General features: G+C 42.1%; 13 non-coding genes and 2 pseudogenes across 13 annotated transcripts; all 15 read right to left on the bottom strand.

The window, feature by feature from the left end:
* Nucleotides 1-607: 607 nt before the first annotated feature.
* Nucleotides 608-726, bottom strand: LOC142509116 (5S ribosomal RNA). Its single transcript, XR_012807304.1, has one exon. It is a non-coding gene; the product is annotated as a 5S ribosomal RNA (ribosomal RNA).
* Nucleotides 727-1,792: 1,066 nt separating this feature from the next.
* LOC142508083 (5S ribosomal RNA) lies at nt 1,793-1,911 on the bottom strand. The gene has a single exon (XR_012806315.1). It is a non-coding gene; the product is annotated as a 5S ribosomal RNA (ribosomal RNA).
* A 595-nt stretch (nt 1,912-2,506) lies between these two features.
* On the bottom strand, nt 2,507-2,625 carry LOC142509294 (5S ribosomal RNA). The gene has a single exon (XR_012807476.1). It is a non-coding gene; the product is annotated as a 5S ribosomal RNA (ribosomal RNA).
* A 570-nt stretch (nt 2,626-3,195) lies between these two features.
* LOC142507124 (5S ribosomal RNA) lies at nt 3,196-3,314 on the bottom strand. The gene has a single exon (XR_012805387.1). It is a non-coding gene; the product is annotated as a 5S ribosomal RNA (ribosomal RNA).
* Nucleotides 3,315-3,914: 600 nt separating this feature from the next.
* LOC142507252 (5S ribosomal RNA) lies at nt 3,915-4,033 on the bottom strand. The gene has a single exon (XR_012805513.1). It is a non-coding gene; the product is annotated as a 5S ribosomal RNA (ribosomal RNA).
* A 686-nt stretch (nt 4,034-4,719) lies between these two features.
* On the bottom strand, nt 4,720-4,838 carry LOC142516459 (5S ribosomal RNA). Its single transcript, XR_012812252.1, has one exon. It is a non-coding gene; the product is annotated as a 5S ribosomal RNA (ribosomal RNA).
* A 682-nt stretch (nt 4,839-5,520) lies between these two features.
* LOC142506929 (5S ribosomal RNA) lies at nt 5,521-5,638 on the bottom strand. The gene has a single exon (XR_012805201.1). It is a non-coding gene; the product is annotated as a 5S ribosomal RNA (ribosomal RNA).
* A 683-nt stretch (nt 5,639-6,321) lies between these two features.
* LOC142513983 (5S ribosomal RNA) lies at nt 6,322-6,440 on the bottom strand. The gene has a single exon (XR_012809901.1). It is a non-coding gene; the product is annotated as a 5S ribosomal RNA (ribosomal RNA).
* Nucleotides 6,441-7,008: 568 nt separating this feature from the next.
* LOC142508753 (5S ribosomal RNA) lies at nt 7,009-7,127 on the bottom strand. The gene has a single exon (XR_012806956.1). It is a non-coding gene; the product is annotated as a 5S ribosomal RNA (ribosomal RNA).
* A 683-nt stretch (nt 7,128-7,810) lies between these two features.
* Nucleotides 7,811-7,929, bottom strand: LOC142514813 (5S ribosomal RNA). The gene has a single exon (XR_012810690.1). It is a non-coding gene; the product is annotated as a 5S ribosomal RNA (ribosomal RNA).
* Nucleotides 7,930-8,611: 682 nt separating this feature from the next.
* On the bottom strand, nt 8,612-8,730 carry LOC142511140 (5S ribosomal RNA; annotated as a pseudogene).
* A 683-nt stretch (nt 8,731-9,413) lies between these two features.
* Nucleotides 9,414-9,532, bottom strand: LOC142512653 (5S ribosomal RNA; annotated as a pseudogene).
* A 685-nt stretch (nt 9,533-10,217) lies between these two features.
* On the bottom strand, nt 10,218-10,336 carry LOC142507535 (5S ribosomal RNA). Its single transcript, XR_012805790.1, has one exon. It is a non-coding gene; the product is annotated as a 5S ribosomal RNA (ribosomal RNA).
* A 171-nt stretch (nt 10,337-10,507) lies between these two features.
* On the bottom strand, nt 10,508-10,626 carry LOC142514214 (5S ribosomal RNA). Its single transcript, XR_012810119.1, has one exon. It is a non-coding gene; the product is annotated as a 5S ribosomal RNA (ribosomal RNA).
* Nucleotides 10,627-11,303: 677 nt separating this feature from the next.
* LOC142516701 (5S ribosomal RNA) lies at nt 11,304-11,422 on the bottom strand. Its single transcript, XR_012812482.1, has one exon. It is a non-coding gene; the product is annotated as a 5S ribosomal RNA (ribosomal RNA).
* Nucleotides 11,423-18,147: the final 6,725 nt, after the last annotated feature.

The following is an 18,147-nucleotide window of genomic DNA, read 5'->3' on the forward strand; positions in this document are numbered from 1 at the left end:
TGCTATCGCCCAATCAGAACCATGAAGTTAGCGTTCTGGCGCGATGGCAAAGCTAGGATGGGTGACCTCCTTGGGAAGTCCTCGTGTCGCGATCGTTTACGTAAATTATGGCTAAAACTGTCGAAATAATTGTTTTTAATGAGTTAACCGTCTCCGGAGTAATCTGCGTCATACTCTTCCGCACAGAACCGGCTCACGACAACAAAAATTTCTAAATGTTCCCAGAAAATAGAAAACAAATAAGAAGAAGAAAATAGCGAATGTAAAGCTATTATTATGCTTGAGATACGATAAAATGGAACAGGAATCGAATTTCGAACTTCCTAAGCGGATTTCTCGAGGAAACGGAAGCTTAACAGAAGCGGAAAATAGCAAATTATAGGGTATTAGAGAAGGAATTCGGCTAAAATCTCGCCAGCTCATTGCGGAGTAATGAGTCTCGTTCGTTTGCCCATTTACAATCAAATTAGGCTACAATTTTGTCAAAATCCGGCACTTCCCGAGCTACGTTGATTTCACATGTCTTATCTGGTCTGGATCGAGATTCAGATGATTTGAGCCGAAAATCGTCTGTCAACAAGTAATCAAAAATAGAAAAACACGAAAAGGGATGCAACACGAGGACTTCCCAGGGGGTCACTCATCCTAGTACAGCTCTCGCCCAAGCACGCTTAACTTCAGTGTTCTGATGGGATCCGGTGCATTAGTTCTGGTATTATCGCACCCGAAATTGGGTGGGATTTTTATTCTTATATCTCTCGAGTACGTGTGGAGCAGGCGGCGATGGACAACTAGCGGCACTGCTCTCGCCCAATCAGAACCATGAAGTTAAGCTCGAAATAATTGTTTTTAATGAGTTAACCGTCTCCGGAGTAATCTGCGTCATACTCTTCCGCACAGAACCGGCTCACGACAACAAAAATCGCTAAATGTGTACAAGAAAATAGGAAAAAAAATAAGAAGAAAAAAATAGCGAATGTAAAGCTATTTTTATATCTGAGATACGATAAAATGCAACATGAATCGAATTTCGAACTACCTAAGCGGATTTCTCGAGTAAACAGAAGCTTAACAGAAGCGGAAAATCGCAAATTAGAGGGTCTTAGAGAATGAATTCGGCTAAAATCTCGCAAGCTCAATGCGGAGTAATGAGTCTCGTTCGTTTGCCCGTTTACAATCAAATTAGGCTACAATTTTGTCAAAATCCGGCAGTTACATTGAGTGCGATTTTTATTCTTATATCTCGCCCAATCAGAACCATGAAGTTAAGCGTTCTGGCGTGATGGCAGAGCTGGAATGGGTGACCTCCCTGGGAAGTCCTCGTGTCGCGATCGTTTACGTAAACTATGGCTAAAATAGTCGAAATAATTGTTTTTAATGAGTTAACCGTCTCCAGAATAATCTGCGTCGTACCCTTCCGCACATAACCGGCTCACGACAACAAAAATCGCTAAATGTTCCCAGAAAATAGAAAAAAAATAAGAAAAAGAAAATAGCGAATGTAAAGCTATTTTTATGCTTGTGATACGATAAAATGGAACATGAATCGAATTTCGAACTTCCTAAGCGGATTTCTCGAGGAAACGGAAGCTTAAAACAAGGGGAAAATCGCAAACTAGAGGGTCTTAGAGAAGGAATTCGGCTAAAATCTCGCCCCGCTTATTGCGGAGTAATGAGTCAGTGCCCGAGCTATGTTGATTTCACATGTCATATCTGGTCTCGATCGAGATTCAGATGATTTGAGACGAAAATCGTCTGTCAACAAGTAATAAAAAATAGAAAAACACGAAAAGGTGTTCAACACGAGGACTTCCCAGGGAGTCACTCATCCTAGTACTGCTCTCGCCCAAGCACGCTTAACTTCGGAGTTCTGATGGGATCCGGTGCATTAGTTCTGGTATGATCGCACCCGACATTGACTGGGATTTTTATTCTTATATATCTCGAGTACGTGTGAAGCGGGCGGCGATGGACAACACGCGGCACTGCTCTCGCCCAATCAGAACCATGAAGTTAAGCTCGAAATAATTGTTTTTAATGATTTAACCGTCTCCAGAGTAATCTGCGTCATACCCTTCTACACATAACCGGCTCACGACAACAAAAATCGCTAAATGTTCCTAGAAAATAGAAAAAAAATAAGAAGAAGAAAATAGCGAAGATAAAGCTATTATTATGCATGAGATACGATAAAATGGAACCGGAATCGAATTTCGAACTTCCTAAGCGGATTTCTCGAGGAAACAGAAGCTTAACAGAAGCGAAAAATCGCAAATTAGAGGGTCTTAGTGAATGAATTCGGCTAAAATCTCGCCAGCTCATTGCGGAGAAATGAGTCTCGTTCGTTTTCCCGTTTACAATCAAATTAGGCTACAATTTTGTCCAAATTCGGCAGTGCCCGAGCTAAGTTGATTTCACATGTCTTATCTGGTCCTGATCGAGATTCAGATGATTTGAGCCGAAAATCATCTGTCAACAAGTAATCAAAAATAGAAAAACACGAAAAGGGGTGCAACACGAAGATTTCCCAGGGGGTCACCCATCCTAGTGCTGCTCTCGCACAAGCACGCTTAACTCCGTAGTTCTGATGGGATCCGGTGCATTAGTGCCGTTATGATCGCCCCCGACATTGAGTGGGATTTTTATTCTTATATCCCTCGAGTACGTGTGGAGCAGGCGGCGATGGACAACACGCGTCACTGCTCTCGCCCAATCAGAACCATGAAGTTAAGATCGAAATAATTGTTTTTAATGAGTTAACCTTCTCCGGAGTAATCTGCGTCATACCCTTCCGCACAGAACCGGCTCACGACAACAAAAATCGCTAAATGTTCCCAGAAAATAGCGAATATAAAGCTATTATTATGCCCGAGATACGATAAAATGGAACAGGAATCGAGTTTCGAAATTCCTAAGCGGATTTCTCGAGGAAACGGAAGTTTAACAGAAGCGGAAAATCGAAAATTATAGGGTCTTGGAAAAGGAATTCGGCTAAAATCTCGCCAGCTCATTGCGGAGTAATGAGCCTCGTTCATTTGCCCGTTTACAATTAAATTAGCCTACAATTTTGTCCAAATCCGGCAGTGACCGAGCTACGTTTATTTCACATGTCTTATCTGGTCTCGATCGAGATTCAGATGATTTGAGCCGAAAATCGACTGTCAACAAGTAATCAAAAATAGAAAAACACGGAAAGGGGTGCAACACAAGGACTTCCCAGGGGGTCAACCATCCTAGTATTGCTCTCGCCTGAGCACGCTTAACTTCGGGGTTCTGATGGGATCCGGTGCATTAGTGCTGGTATGATCGCACCCGACATTGATTGGGATGTTTATTTTTATATCCCTCGAGTACTTGTGGAGCGGGAGGCGATGGACAACACGCGGCACTGCTCTCCCCCAATCAGAACCATGAAGTTAAGCGTCTGGTGCGATGGCAGAGCTAGGATGAGTGACCTCCCTGGGAAGTCCTCGTGTCGCGACCATTTATGTAAATTATGGATAAAACAGTCGAAATAATTGTTTTTAATGAATTAACCATCTCCGGAGTAATCTGCGTCATACCCTTCAGCACAGAACTGGCTCACGACAACAAAAATCGATAAATGTTACCAGAAAATAGAAACAAAAAATAAAAAGAAAATAGAGTACGTAAAGCTATTAACAGAAGCGGAAAATTGCAAATTAGAGGGTTTTAGAGAAGGAATTTGGCTAAAATCTCGCCAGCTCATTGCGGAGCAATGAGTCTCGTTCGTTTGCCCGTTTACAATCAAATTAGCCTACAATTTTGCCCAAATCCGGCAGTGCCCGAGCTACGTTGATTTCACATGTCTTATCTGGTCTCGATCGAGATTAAGATGATTTGAGCAGAAAATCGTCTGTCAACAAGTAATAAAAAATATAAAAACACGAAAAGGGGTGACACACGAGGACTTCCAAGGGGGTCACCCAACCTAGTACTGCTCTCGCCCAAGCACGCTTAACTTCGGAGTTCTGATGGGATCCGGTGCATTAGTGCTGTTATGATCGCACCCGACATTGAGTGGGATGTTTATTCTTATATCCCTCGAGTACTTGTGGAGCGAGAGGCGATGGACAACACGCGGCACTGCTCTCGCACAATAAGAACCATGAAGTTAAGCGTTCCGAGCGCGATGGCAGAGCTAGGATGGGTGACCTCCCTGGGCAGTCCTCGTGTCGCGACCGTTTACGTAAATTATGGCTAAAACAGTCGAAATAATTGTTTTTAATGAGTTAACCGTCTCCGGAGTAATCTGCGTCATACCCTTTTCCGCACAGAATCGTCTCACGACAACAAAAATCGCTAAATGTTCCCAAAAAATAGAAAAAAAATAAGAAGAAGAAAATAGCGAATGTAAAGCTATTATTATGCCTGGGATACGATAAAATTGAACCGGAATCGAATTTCGAATTTTCTAAGCGGATTTCTTGAGGAAACGGAAGCTTAACAGAAGCGGAAAATCGCAAATTAAAGGGTCTTAGAGAAGGAATTTGGCTAAAATCTCGCCACCTCGTTGCGGAGTAATGAGTCTCGTTCGTTTGCCCGTTTACAATCAAATTAGCCTACAATTTTGCCCCAATCCGGCAGTGCCCGAGCTACGTTGAATTCACATGTCTTATCTTGTCCCGATCGAGATTCAGATGCTTTGAGCCGAAAATCGTCTGTCAACAAGTAATCAAAAATAGAAAAACATGAAAAGAGGTGCAACACGAGGACTTCCCAGTTGGTCAACCATCCTAGTACTGCTATCGCCCAAGCACGCTTAACTTCGGAGTTCGGATGGGATCTGGTGCATTAGTGCTGGTATGATCGCACCCGACATTGAGTGGGATGTTTATTCTTATATCCCTCGAGTACGTGTGAAGCGGGCGACGACGGACAACACGCGGCACAGCTCTCGCCCAATCAGAACCATGAAGTTAAGCGTTCTGGAGCAATGGCAGAGCTAGGATGGGTGACCTCCCCTGGCAGTCCTCGTGTCGCGACCGTTTACGTAAATTATGGCTAAAACAGTCGAAATAATTGTTTTAATGAGTTAACCGTCTCCGGAGTATTCTGCGTCATACCCTTCCGCACAGAACAGGCTCACGACAACAAAAATCGCTAAATATTACCAGAAAATAGAAAAAAAAAATAAGAAGAAGAAAATAGCGAATGTAAAGATATTATTATGCCGGAGATACGGTAAAATGGAACCGGAATTGAATTTCGGACTTCCTAAAAGATTTATCGAGGAAACGGAAGCTTAAAAAAAACGGAAAATTGCAAATTAGAGGGTCTTAGAGAAGAAATTCAGCTAAAATCTCGCCAGCTCATTGCGGAGTAATGAGTCTCGTTCGTTTGCCCGTTTACAATCAAATTAACCTACAATTTTGTCCAAATCCGGCAGTGCCCGAGCTACGTTGATTTCACATGTCTTATCTGGTCCCGATCGAGATTCAGATGATTTTAGCCGAAATTGTCTGTCAACAAGTAATCAAAAATAGAAAAACACGAAAAGGGGTGCAACACGAGGACTTCCCTGGGGTCACCCATCCTAGTACTGCTCTCGCCCAAGCAAGCTTTACTTCGGAGTTCTGATGGGATCCGGTGCATTAGTGTTGGTATGATCGCACCCGACATTGAGTTGGATGTTTATTCTTATATCCCTCGAGTACGTTTGGAGCGGGCGGCGATGGACAACACGTGGCGCTGCTCTCGCCCAATCAGAACCATGAAGTTAAGCCTTTTGGCGCGATGGCAGAGCTAGGATGGGTGACCTCTCTGGGAAGTCCTCGTGTCGCAACCATTTACGTAAATTATGGTTAAAACTGTCGAAATAATTGTTTTTAATGACTTAACCGTCTCCGGAGTAATCTGCATCATACCCTTCCGCACAGAACCGGCACACGACAACAAAAATCGCTAAGTGTTTCCAGAAAATAGAAAAAAAATAAGAAGAAGAAAATAGCGAATGTAAAGCTATTATTATGCATGTGATACGATAAAATGGAACAAAAATCGAATTTTGGACTTTCTAAGCGGATTTCTCGAGGAAACGGAAGCTTAACAGAAGCAGAAAATCGCAAATTAGAGGGTCTTAGAGAAGGAATTCGGCTAAAATCTCGCCACCTCGTTGCGGAGTAATGAGTCTCGTTCGTTTACCAGTTTACAATCAAATTATGCTACATTTTTGTCCAAATCTGGCAGTGCCCGAGCTACGTTGATTTCACATGTCTTATCTCGTCCCAATCGTGATTCAGATGATTTGAGTCGAAAATCGTCTGTCAACAAGTAATCAAAAATAGAAAAACACGAAAAGAGGTGCAACACAAGGACTTCCCAGGGAGTCACCTATCCGAGTACTGCTCTCGTCCAAGCACGCTTAACTTCGGAGTTCTGATGGGATCCGGTGCATTAGTGCTGGTATGATCGCACCCGACATTGAGTTGGATGTTTATTCTTATATCCCTCGAGTACGTGTGGAGCGGGCGGCGATGGACAACACGCGGCACTGCTCTCGCCCAATCAGAACCATTAAGTTAAGCGTTCTAGCTCGATGGCAGAGCGAGGATGGGTGACCACCCTGGGCAGTCCTCGTGTCGTGACCGTTTACGTAAACTGTGCTAAAACAGTCGAAATAATTGTTTTTAATGAACTAACTGTCTCCGGAGTAATCTCCGTCATACCCTTCCGTACAGAACCGGCTCACGACAAAAAAAATCGCTAAACGTTCCCAAAAAATAGAAAAAAAAATATGAAGAAGAAAATAGCGAATTAGAGGGTCTTAGAGAAGGAATTCGGCTAAAATCTTGCCAGCTCATTGCGGAGTAATGAGTCTCGTTCGTTTAACCGTTTACAATCAAATTAGGCTACAATTTTGTCCAAATCCGGCAGTGTCCGAGCTACGTTGATTTCACATGTCTTATCTAGTCACGATCGAGATTCAGATGATTTGAGCCGAAAATCGTGTGTCAACTAGTAATCAAAAATAGAAAAACACGAAAAAGGGTGCAACACGAGGACTTCCCACGGGGTCAACCATCCTAGTATTGCTCTCGCCCAAGCACGCTTAACTTCTAAGTTCTGAAGGGATCCGGTGCATTAGAGCTGGTATGATCGCACCCGAAATTTGGTGAGATGTTTATTCTTATATCCCTCGAGTACGTGTGGAGCGGGCGGCAATGGACAACACGCGGCACACCTCTCGCCCAATCAGAACCATGAAGTTAAGCGTTCTGGCGCGATGGCAGAGCTAGGATGGGTGACCTCCCCGGGAATTCCTTGTGTCGCGACCGTTTACGAAAATTATAGCTAAAACAGTTGAAATAAATGTTTTTAACAAGTTAACCGTTTTCGGAGTAATCTGCGTCATACTCCTCCGCACAGAACCGGCTCACGACAACAAAATCGCTAAATGTTTCCAAAAAATAGAAAAAAAATAAGAATAAGAAAATAGCGAATGTAAAGCTATTATTATGTCTGGGATACGATAAAATGGAACCGGAATCGAATTTAGGACTTCCTATGCAGATTTGTCGAGGAAAAAGAAGCTTTAACAGAGGCGGAAAATCGCAAAATAGAGGGTCTTAGAAAAAGAATTCGGCTAAAATCTTGCAATCTCATTGCAGAGTAATGAGTCCCGTTCGTTTGCCCGTTTGCAATCAAATTAGCCTACAATTTTGTCCAACTCCGGCAATGCCTGAGCTACGTTGATTTCACATGTCTTATCTGGTCCCGATCGAGATTCATATGATTTGAGCCGAACATCGTCTGTCAAAAAGTAATCGAAAGTAGAAAAACACGAAAAAAGGTGCAACACGAGAACTTCCCTGGGGGTCGCCCATCCTAGTACTGGTCTCGCCCAAACACGCTTAACTTCGGAGTTCTGATGGGATCCGGTGCATTAGTGCTAGTATGATTGCACCTGACATTGAGTGGGATGTTTATTCTTATATCCCTCGAGTACGTGTGGAGCGGGCGGCGATGGTCAACACGCGGCACTGCTCTCGCCCAATCAGAACCATGAATTTAAGCATTCTGACGCGATGACAGAGCTAGGATGGGTGACCTCCCTTGGAAGTCCTTGTGTCGCGACCGTTTACATAATTATAGCTAAAACAGTCGAAATAATTGTTTTTAATGAGTTAACCTTCTCTGGAGTCATCTGCGTCATACCCTTCTGCACCGAACCGGCTCACGACAACAAAAATCGCTAAATGTTCACAGAAAATAGAAACAAAATAAGAAGAAGAAAATAGCGAATGTAAAGCTATTATTATGCCTGGGATACGATAAAATGGAACCGAAATCGAATTTCGAACTTCCTAAGCGGATTTCTCGAGGAAACGAAAGCTTAACAGAAGCTGTAAATCGCAAATTAGAGGGTCTTAGAGAAGGAATTCGGCTAAAATCTCGTCAGTTCATTGCGTAGTAATGAGTCTCGTCCGTTTGCCCGTTTACAATCAAATTAGCCTACAATTTTGTCCAAATCCGGCAGTGTCAGAGCTACGTTGTTTTCACATTTCTTATCTGCTCCCGAACGAGATTCAGATGATTTGAGCCAAAAATAGTATGTCAACAAGTAATCAAAAACATAAAAACACGAAAAGGGGTTCAACACGAGGACTTCCAAGGGGGTCACCCATCCTAGTACTGCTCTCGCCCAAGCGCGCTTAAATTCGGAGTTCTGATGTGATTTGGTGTATTAGTGCTGGTATGATCGCACCCGACATTGAGTGGGATGTTTATTCTTATATCCCTCGAGTACGTGTGGCGCGGGCGGCGTTTGACAACACGCGGCCCTGCTCTCGCCCAATCAGAACCATGAAGTTAAGCGTTCTGGCGCGAGGGCAGAGCTAGGATGGGTGACCTCCCTTGGAAGTTCTCGTGTCGCGACCGTTTACGTAAATTATGGATAAAACAGTAAAAATAATTGTTTTTAATGAGTTAACAGTCTCCGGAGTAATATGCGTCATACCCTTCCGCACAGAACCGGCTCACGACAACAAAAATCGCTAAATGTTCCCAGAAATTAGAAAAAAAAATAAGAAAAAGAAAATAGCGAATATAAAGCTATTATTATGCTTGGGATATGATAAAATGGAACCGAAATCGAATTTAGAACTTCCTAAGCGGATTTCTTAAGGAAACGGTAGCTTAACAGAAGCGGAAAATCGCAAATTAGAGGGTCTTAGAGAAGGAATTCGGCTAAAATCTTGCCAGCTCATTGCGGAGGAATGAGTCTCGTTCATTTGACCGTTTACAATCAAATTAGGCTACAATTTTGTCCAAATCCGGCAGTGTCCGAGCTACGTTGATTTCACATTTCTTATCTGGTCCCGATCAAGATTCAGATGATTGGAGCCGAAAATCGTCTGTCAACAAGTAATCAAAAATAGAAAAACACGAAATGGGTGCAACACAAGGACTTCCCAGAGGGTCACCCATTCTAGTACTGCTCTCATCCAAGCCCGCTTAACTTAGGAGTTCTGATAGGATCCGGTGCATTAATACTTGTATGATCGAACCTTACATTGAGTGGGATGTTTATTCTTATATCCCTCGAGTACGTGTGGAGCGGGCGGCGATGGACAACACGCGGCACTGCTCTAGCCCAATCAAAACCATGAAGTTAAGCGTTCTGGCGCGATGGCGGAGCTAGGATGGGTGACCTCCCTGGGAAGTCCTCGTATCGCGACCCTTTACGTAAATTATGGGTAAAACAATCGAAATAATTGTTTTTAATGAGTTAACCATCTCCGGAGTAATCTGCGTCATACCTTTCAGCACATAACCGGCTCATGACAACAAAAATCGCTAAATGTTCCCAGAAAATAGAAAAGAAAATAAGAAGAAGAAAATAGCGAATGTAAAGCTATTATTATGCCTGGGATACGATAAAATGGAACCAGAATCGAATTTCGAACTTCCTAAAAGGATTTCTCGAGGAAACAGAAGCTTAACAGAAGCGAAAAATTGCAAATTAGAGGGTCTTAGAGAAAAGAATTCGGCTAAAATCTCGCCAACTCATTGCGGAGTAGTGAGTCTCGTTCGTTTGCCCGTTTAAAATCAAATTAGCCTACAATTTTGTCCAAATCAGGCAATGCCCGAGCTACGTTGATTTCACATGTCTTATCTGGTCACGATCGAGATTCAGATGATTTGAGCCGAAAATCGTCTGTCAACAAGTAATCAAAAATAGAAAAACACAAAAAGGGGTGCAACACTTGGACTTCAAAGGGGGTCACTTATCCTAGTACTGCTCTCGCCCAAGCACGCTTAACTTCGGAGTTCTGATGGGATCCGGTGCATAAGTGCAGGTATGATCGCACCCGACATTGAGTGGGATGTTTATTCTTATATCCCTCGAGTACGTGTGGAGCGGGCGGCGATGGACAACACGCCGCACTGCTCTCGCCTAATCAGAACCATGAAGTTAAGCGTTCTGGCGCGATGGCAGAGCTAGGATGGGTGACCTCCCTTCGAAGTCCTCGTGCCGTGAAAAGGGGTGCAACACTTGGACTTCCAAGGGGGTCACCCATCCTAGTACTGCTCTCGCCCAAGCACGCTTAACTTCGGAGTTCTGATGGGATCCGGTGCATAAGTGCAGGTATGATCACACCCGACATTGAGTGGGATGTTTATTCTTATATCCCTTGAGTACGTTTGGAGCGGGCGGCGATAGACAACAAGCGACACTGCTCTCGCCCAATCAGAACCATGAAGTTAAGCGTTCTGGCGCGATGACAGAGCTAGGATGCGTGACCTCCCTTGGAAGTCCTTGTGTCGCGACCGTTTACATAAATTATAGCTAATACAGTCGAAATAATTGTTTTTAATGAGTTAACCGTCTCCGGAGTAATATGCGTCATACCCTTCCGCACAGAACCGGCTCACGACAACAAAAATCGCTAAATATTCCCAGAAAAAAATATAAGAAAAAGAAAATAGCGAATGTAAAGCTATTATTATGCCTGGGATACGATAAAATGGAACCAAAATCGAATTTCGGACTTCCTAAATGGATTTCTCGAGGAAACAGAAGCTTAACAGAAGCGGAATATCGTAAATTAGAGGGTCTTAAAGAAATAATTCGGCTAAAATCTCGCCAGCTCATTGCGGAGTACTGAGTCTCGTTCGTTTGCCCGTTTACAATCAAATTAGCCTACAATTTTGTCCAAATCCGGCAGTGCCCGAGCTACGTTTATTTCACATGTCTTATCTGGTCCCGATCGAGATTCAGATGATTTGAGCCGAAAATCGTCATTCAACAAGTAATCAAAAATAGAAAAACACAAAAAGGGGTGCAACACTTGGACTTCAAAGGGGGTCACCCATCCTAGTACTGCTCTCGCCCAAGCACGCTTAACTTCGGAGTTCTGATGGGATCCGGTGCATAAGGGCAGGTATGATTGCACCCGACATTGAGTGGGATGTTTATTCTTATATCCCTCGAGTACGTGTGGAGCGGGCGGCGATGGACAACACGCGGCACTGCTCTCGCCCAATCAGAACCATGAAGTTAAGCGTTCTGGCGCGATGGCAGAGCTAGGATGGGTGACCTCCCTTCGAAGTCCTCGTGCCGTGACTGTTTACGTAAAGTATGGATAAAACAGTCAAAATAATTTATTTTAATGAGTTAACCGTCTATGGAGTAATATGCGTCATACCCTTCCGCACAGAACCGACTCACGACAACAAAAATAGCTAAATGTTCCCAGAAAATAGAAAAAAAAATAAGAAAAAGAAAATAGCGAATGTAAAGCTATTATTATGCCTGGGATACGATAAAATGGAACCGGAATCGAATTTAGAACTTCCTAAGTGGATTTCTTGAGGAAACGGAAGCTTAACAGAAGCGGAAAATCGCAAATTAAAGGGGTCTTAGAGAAGGAATTCGGCTAAAATTTCGCCAGCTGTTCCGGGCAGCCCGTGCGCGTAGGGTCGCGCACGGGTGCGCGCAGCGTGCGCGCGGCCTGCCCGCAGAGACGCGCAGCCAACGCGCGCAGATTGTGCGCACGCTGTGCGGAGTGTCCGCACAGCGCGCGGCGTGCGGAACGTCTGCACAACGTTCGGGCAGCGGGGCGGGCAGCACGGGCGGCTGCCCGGGAGTGTCTCGGGAACTGTTTTGGATAATGGGCTTGAATTGTTTGGGCCTAGGGTGCAATTTTCTGATTTTTCAAATTTTTGGGTAAAATTGAAATTTTTGAAAATTGGTTCAATTTTTATTTTTGAAAATTTAATTTTTGAAAATTAATAATTTTTTGGTAAAATAAATAATTAGAATATGATTTTAATTATTTATGGTAAAAATGAGTTTTTACAAGAAATCAATTATTTTTGATTTAATTGGAAATTAAATAAATTTGTTTATTTAATTTATTAATTCTTTAATAATTGTGGTGGTTAGTGATAAAATTATTAGATATATGATTAATCAATTAATTAAATTGTTTAACTAAATTGATGTTAACATTTGATATTAAATGCATGAAGGATGATCGAGAGCCTTGACCAATGTGTTAGGTGTATGTTAGGATATTTTACTGTTTTTATTCATTTTGTTAATATTTGATATTACTAAAGTGGGCTTGGTTTATGGCCCGTTCCCACCCCATGAGATGTATCCTTTATGTGCCATGGCTATTTAAATGTAATTATTAGAAATAGTGGGAGATCAAGACTGGAAGATGGTGGGCCCGATGAACGAGATGAAGACATGTAAAATATTGGAAGCTCTTGTAATAGTTGCATTTGCATCCCTGCATTCACCTAGGTTTGGACCTGGATCCATGTATGGCTCACATGGATCTAATAGTGTTGGCGATCGATCATCATTATTTATTGTTGAATGTCATATTATGATATATGCGATATATAGTAGTATGCATGTATGTATATTATTAAGTAAATATAGTTGCATGAATCCGGCAAACATACAAACTCGTGGCACGCGATTTTTAAATTAAAATGATGAGACAATTTTTGAAATTAAAATCCCTCATTTTAAATAAGATTCAAAATTTATATCAAACCGAAAAAGTAAAAATTAAAAGAGTTTAATTTTTCCTTGCCTTCCATCAACCGTGGTTGCATGTTGATCGCTACCCGCGGACAGTGTCTGGCTCATATTATTGGGGAGGCCTGTACGCCGGAAAGCTGTGACTTCCACCGGACATATGATGTGAATTGAGTGGAACTCCCATGACTTCGGCTCATATTATTGGGGGAACTCATGGCGACCGTCCACTACAATTCAATATTGATGGGTTGGTTTGACACGTGAAAATAAACGGCGTCATATTATTGGGTCCTTATTAAACGTGAGGCAAAACACGCGGAGGTTGCATAGGGATGCAATTGGACTCTACCTTTTAGAAATTATAATTGGCTGATATTATTCGGGATTATAATTGGCTAATTGGACTCTACGTGCCCACTAAGAAAATGCGATTTCCCTTTTTAATCAGAGGGTGGTGGAAATGTCAAAATAGTGGGAGGGGGATTTATAAAATAAAATCCATATTTTATATCTTAAAATTATTTTAAAATAATCAGCAACTATTATTCTGTTTCCATATCAGTATATTTTTCGATTTCGTCACATAATCTAATTTTGTTATTAACAAGCTAACCGAATCTAATTTTCAAGACTGGTTGGGAAATTGTTCTGAATTTGGAGAAAATGACATACACACTAATGTCAGTCCAGTTGAACTGAAAAAGCATGCAAGATGGTAAGACCATAGTATGCAAGCTAAAGTGTAACAAGCTCGCTTCTATGTCAAATGAACTGTAGGGACAGTTTGAGGAAATGTTGGATGCTGCTGACATTCGAATACACATGCAAGAGTTGCATGGTGCATGAAACTCCTACAATGATACACATTATTTTCAAGGAGCTCATGACCACACGTATGCAAGATGGGGCTTTGGCCCATGAGCATGGTGTACGTATGACTGGGCTTATTGAAAATGTGGTGGGCCTGGAATATGTGATTCCTAACGAGTTAGTTGATAACATCAATTTGTTATCTTTCTATTCCTCATTTGACGGGGTTATGGTGAACTTCAAGTTTAATAAGATATTTTGATAGTCTTGAAGAGCTAGTCAATATGCTTATGACTTATGAGATCACCATAAAATAAGAAAAAATTGTTATTTTTATAATGGGCCTTTCGTCGGACGAAAAATGACCCACAAGGTAAGGGAAAGAAATGTTCCGCCCCTCACAAGGAAAAACAAACCCAATAAGAGGCAAACTCCGAAGAACACTTAAAGGTCCCACAAAGCCCGATAAGTCAGAACATATTTATTTCACTGCAAGAAGTCCGGACATAAGAAATTATATGTGCCAGAAATGTTCTGGAAATGATAAGTGAATGTCCAAGTAAACATGATTTCACAACAAACAAAAGAAAATTAGATGATCCAAATCCCACACAAATATGGCATGCTAGACTATGTCACATTTCCCAAAGAAGGATGCACAAACTAGTGGGAGAAGGCATGTTTGACTTGTCAAACATAAATTCTCTACTTACTTGTGAGTTCTGTCTAAAAGGAAAAACGACTAAGACTCCATTCGATGGAAACGTGGAACGTGCACATGGTCTACTGGATTTGATCCACACAGACGTTTGTGGCCCGATAAGTGTTAGCACAAAATATGGGCAATCTTACTTCATTACCTTTACTAATGACCATTCGAGGTATGGGTACGTTTATTTGATGAAACACAAATCTGAAGCATTTGAAAAGTTCAAAGAGTTCAGATCTGAAGTAGAAAATCAGCTGGAAAGAAGTATTAAGGCACTTCGATCTGATCGAGGTGGAGAATACTTAAATGCTGAATTTTTGGGTTATCTAAAAGAGAATGGGATTCTCTCACAGTGGACTCCACCAGCAACACCACAATTGAATGGTGTTTCTGAACGTCGTAAGCGAACCTTGTTGGACATGGTTTGATCCATGATGGGATTCACTGAATTGCCTACATCATTTTGGGGCTTTGCGCTTGAAACTGCGGCAATGTTGTTGAATAATGTCTACGCTAAAGCAGTTGATAAAACACCATATGAGATATGGATGGGAAAAACTCTCAAATATTCTTACGAGAGAATATGGGGATGTCCTGCTTACGTGAAGCAGACAGTGGGAGACAAACTGGATAGTAGATCCACTTTGTTCTACTTTGTAGAATATCCAAAGAATTCTGTTGGGTATTATTTCTATCGTCTCAATGAAGCAAAAGTGTTTGTTTCAAGAAATGCCACCTTTTTGGAAAATGAATTTCTATTAGATAGAAAAGGCAAGATGATAGAACTTGAAGAAATTCAAGATACTTCCTCAACTGTAGAAGTTTAACCCATTTCCAAGAACCAGTAGTTGAAGTACAAGCTCCTAGAAGGTCTGATAGGGTTATTAGACCGCCTGCAAGATATACGCTTCTTCATGAACAAAGCCACGATGAGCATTGTGTTGGATGTGATCCAATGAATTTCAAAGAAGCAATATCTGATACTGATTCAACCAAATGGCTTGAAGCCATGCAGTCAGAAATGGACTCTATGTATTCAAACCAAGTCTGGACATTAGTGGATCCACCTGAGGGAATCGTTCCCATAGGATGCAAATGGATCTACAAAAGAAAGCTTGGGGCGGATGGGAAGGTAGTGACCTTCAAAGCAAGACTGGTTGCAAAAGGATATACTCAAAGGCAAGGAGTTGACTATGAGGAAACTTTTTCACCAGTTGCTATGTTTAAGTCCATTAGAATACTACTAGCCATAGCAGCATAGTATGACTATGAGATATGACAAATGGATATAAAGACTGCATTCCTCAACGGAGACATCAAAGAGGAGATTGATATGTCTCAACCTGAGGGATACACATCAGTGGGAAGTGAGCATAAGGTATGAAAACTTCAGAGATCAATATATGGTCTCAAGCAGGAGTCAAGGAGTTGGAACCTCAGATTTGATAGAACTATCAAAGAGTTTGGTTTTGCTAAGAATCCTGAGGAACCGTGTGTGTACAAGAAAGTTAGTGGGAGTGCAGTGACATTCCTAATACTTTATGTTGATTATATCATGCTCATTGGGAATGATGTAGGATTACTGCAATCAACTAAAGTATGGTTATCCAGTAAATTCTCCATGAAGTACATGGGTGAAGCATCCTACGTATTGGGAATACAAATCTATAGAGATAAATCAAATAGGATGCTCGGACTCACCCAAGCCACCTATATCGATACCATTATAAAACGATTCTCTATGGAAGAGTCCAAGAGAGGATACTTACCAATATGTCATGGTATTACTCTATCTAAGGCAATGTGTCCCAAAACTGATGAAGAGATAGAGATGATGACACGAATTCCATATGCGTCAGCCATTGGTAGTAACATGTATAGTGTGATATAGACACGTCCTGATGTTGCTTACGCTCTGAGTGTTACAAGCAGATATCAGGCAAACCCTGGTCCAATGTATTGGAAGGCCGTGAAAGATATTCTTAAGTACTTGAGAAGGACTAAGAACTTGTTCATGGTCTATGGGGTGGAGAATTGAAATTGAAAGGCTACACTGATTCTAGCTTCCAATGTGACGTAGATGATTCGAAATCGACCTCTGGCTTTGTATTCATGCTTAATGGTGCGGCTGTCTCTTGGAAAAGTTCCAAGTAAAACACCGTTGCGGATTCCACCATTGAAGCTGAATATATTGCTGCATCTGATTCAGCCAAAGAGGTAGTTTGGATGAGGAATTTTGTCCAAGAGTTGGGCGTTATTCCTAATGGAGTTGATCCAGTCCCGTTGTACTGGAACAACACTGGTGCCATTGCACGAGCAAAGGAACCAAGGTCTCATCAGCGATCCAAACATGTACTGAGGAAGTTCCACATCATACGGGAGATTGTGGGAAGATGAGACATATCAGTCGAAAAAGTCCCCTCTGCAGATAATGTTGCTGATCCACTTACATAGCCCTTGCCAGGACCATTGTTTGAGAAGCATCGCGAAGCAATGGGATTAAAGTTATGGGTAGTTGGCTCTAGGGCAAGTGGTAGATTGTTAGAGTAGATGCCCTGCAAGCCAACGGTTGGCTAGGGAATTTATTGACTCAAGTGTAATAAACAATCTTTATTTTAATTTAACTTTTTATGATCTTGTTATACTTTATCTATATGCCCATGCAAACAGCATAGATAAAGTCCTTGATTATGCTTTAATACAAATGAATCGTAATTCGATGTTGAAACTCATTTGTAAACACTGCATATTCTAAATTCGTTCCTAGTCGATTCAGCCGCCTAAAACAGGGATAAAGGCCGCTTGAGCTCGAGACTAGCATCTGTGATGTTGTGTACTGCGTTTCTTGGTAAGGGCATAGAGATGTCCAAACATGCAGATGGGTAGTCATATGATGATTATACCGAACAACCCTCCCTCGGACTTTCCAAGTGGTTATCATTCATCGAGAGGATAAGTCCATGGTTATGATTGTACACCATTAGTCCTTACGACCCGGGACAAAACTGAGGCTCTATATGCTAGGGCTGTGATTTGACTCATTTATCGGCTCCAGGAGAGTCATCAGGTGGCGAGGTTGGGTACAGTTGCGACACATATAGGAGCCAGTGCATTGTAGTCGGGGATTCACCGCTCATCTACGGGTGTGGATATCCTATGTGATCTGATGTAATAATAGTGCATGGAATCTCTGGCCAGAGTATGAGATGTACGTTGGAGAAGGAGTTCTCCAATAGTACACGCGATTCCACTATTATAGTTGTCACATAGTTATCGAATTATTATGCAACCCTCGATGAACTAATGGTTGCAGATTCGATTGGGATATATGAGATGAAGGGACCGTACTGTACGTTAATCATAATCTACTGGTTCTTGCAGGCACTATCAGTGATACCTAGGGGGTCATGGGGCGATGCTACTAGACGCTCTTACCATGATCCGATGGGTGCAATCAGAAATGAGTTCTGACATTCTCATGATCAATTGTTGATACATAGAATGGGGCAAATTAAGGGTAAGCCCGAATAAAGGATTATGTCCTGAATCACAAGGAGTTGTGAACCCACGGCTAGCTGTATCCCTGAACCATTGAGGGTCACAC

This window comes from Primulina tabacum, chromosome 10 (genome assembly GCF_025594145.1).
Source record: "Primulina tabacum isolate GXHZ01 chromosome 10, ASM2559414v2, whole genome shotgun sequence".
Classification (NCBI taxonomy): domain Eukaryota; kingdom Viridiplantae; phylum Streptophyta; class Magnoliopsida; order Lamiales; family Gesneriaceae; genus Primulina; species Primulina tabacum.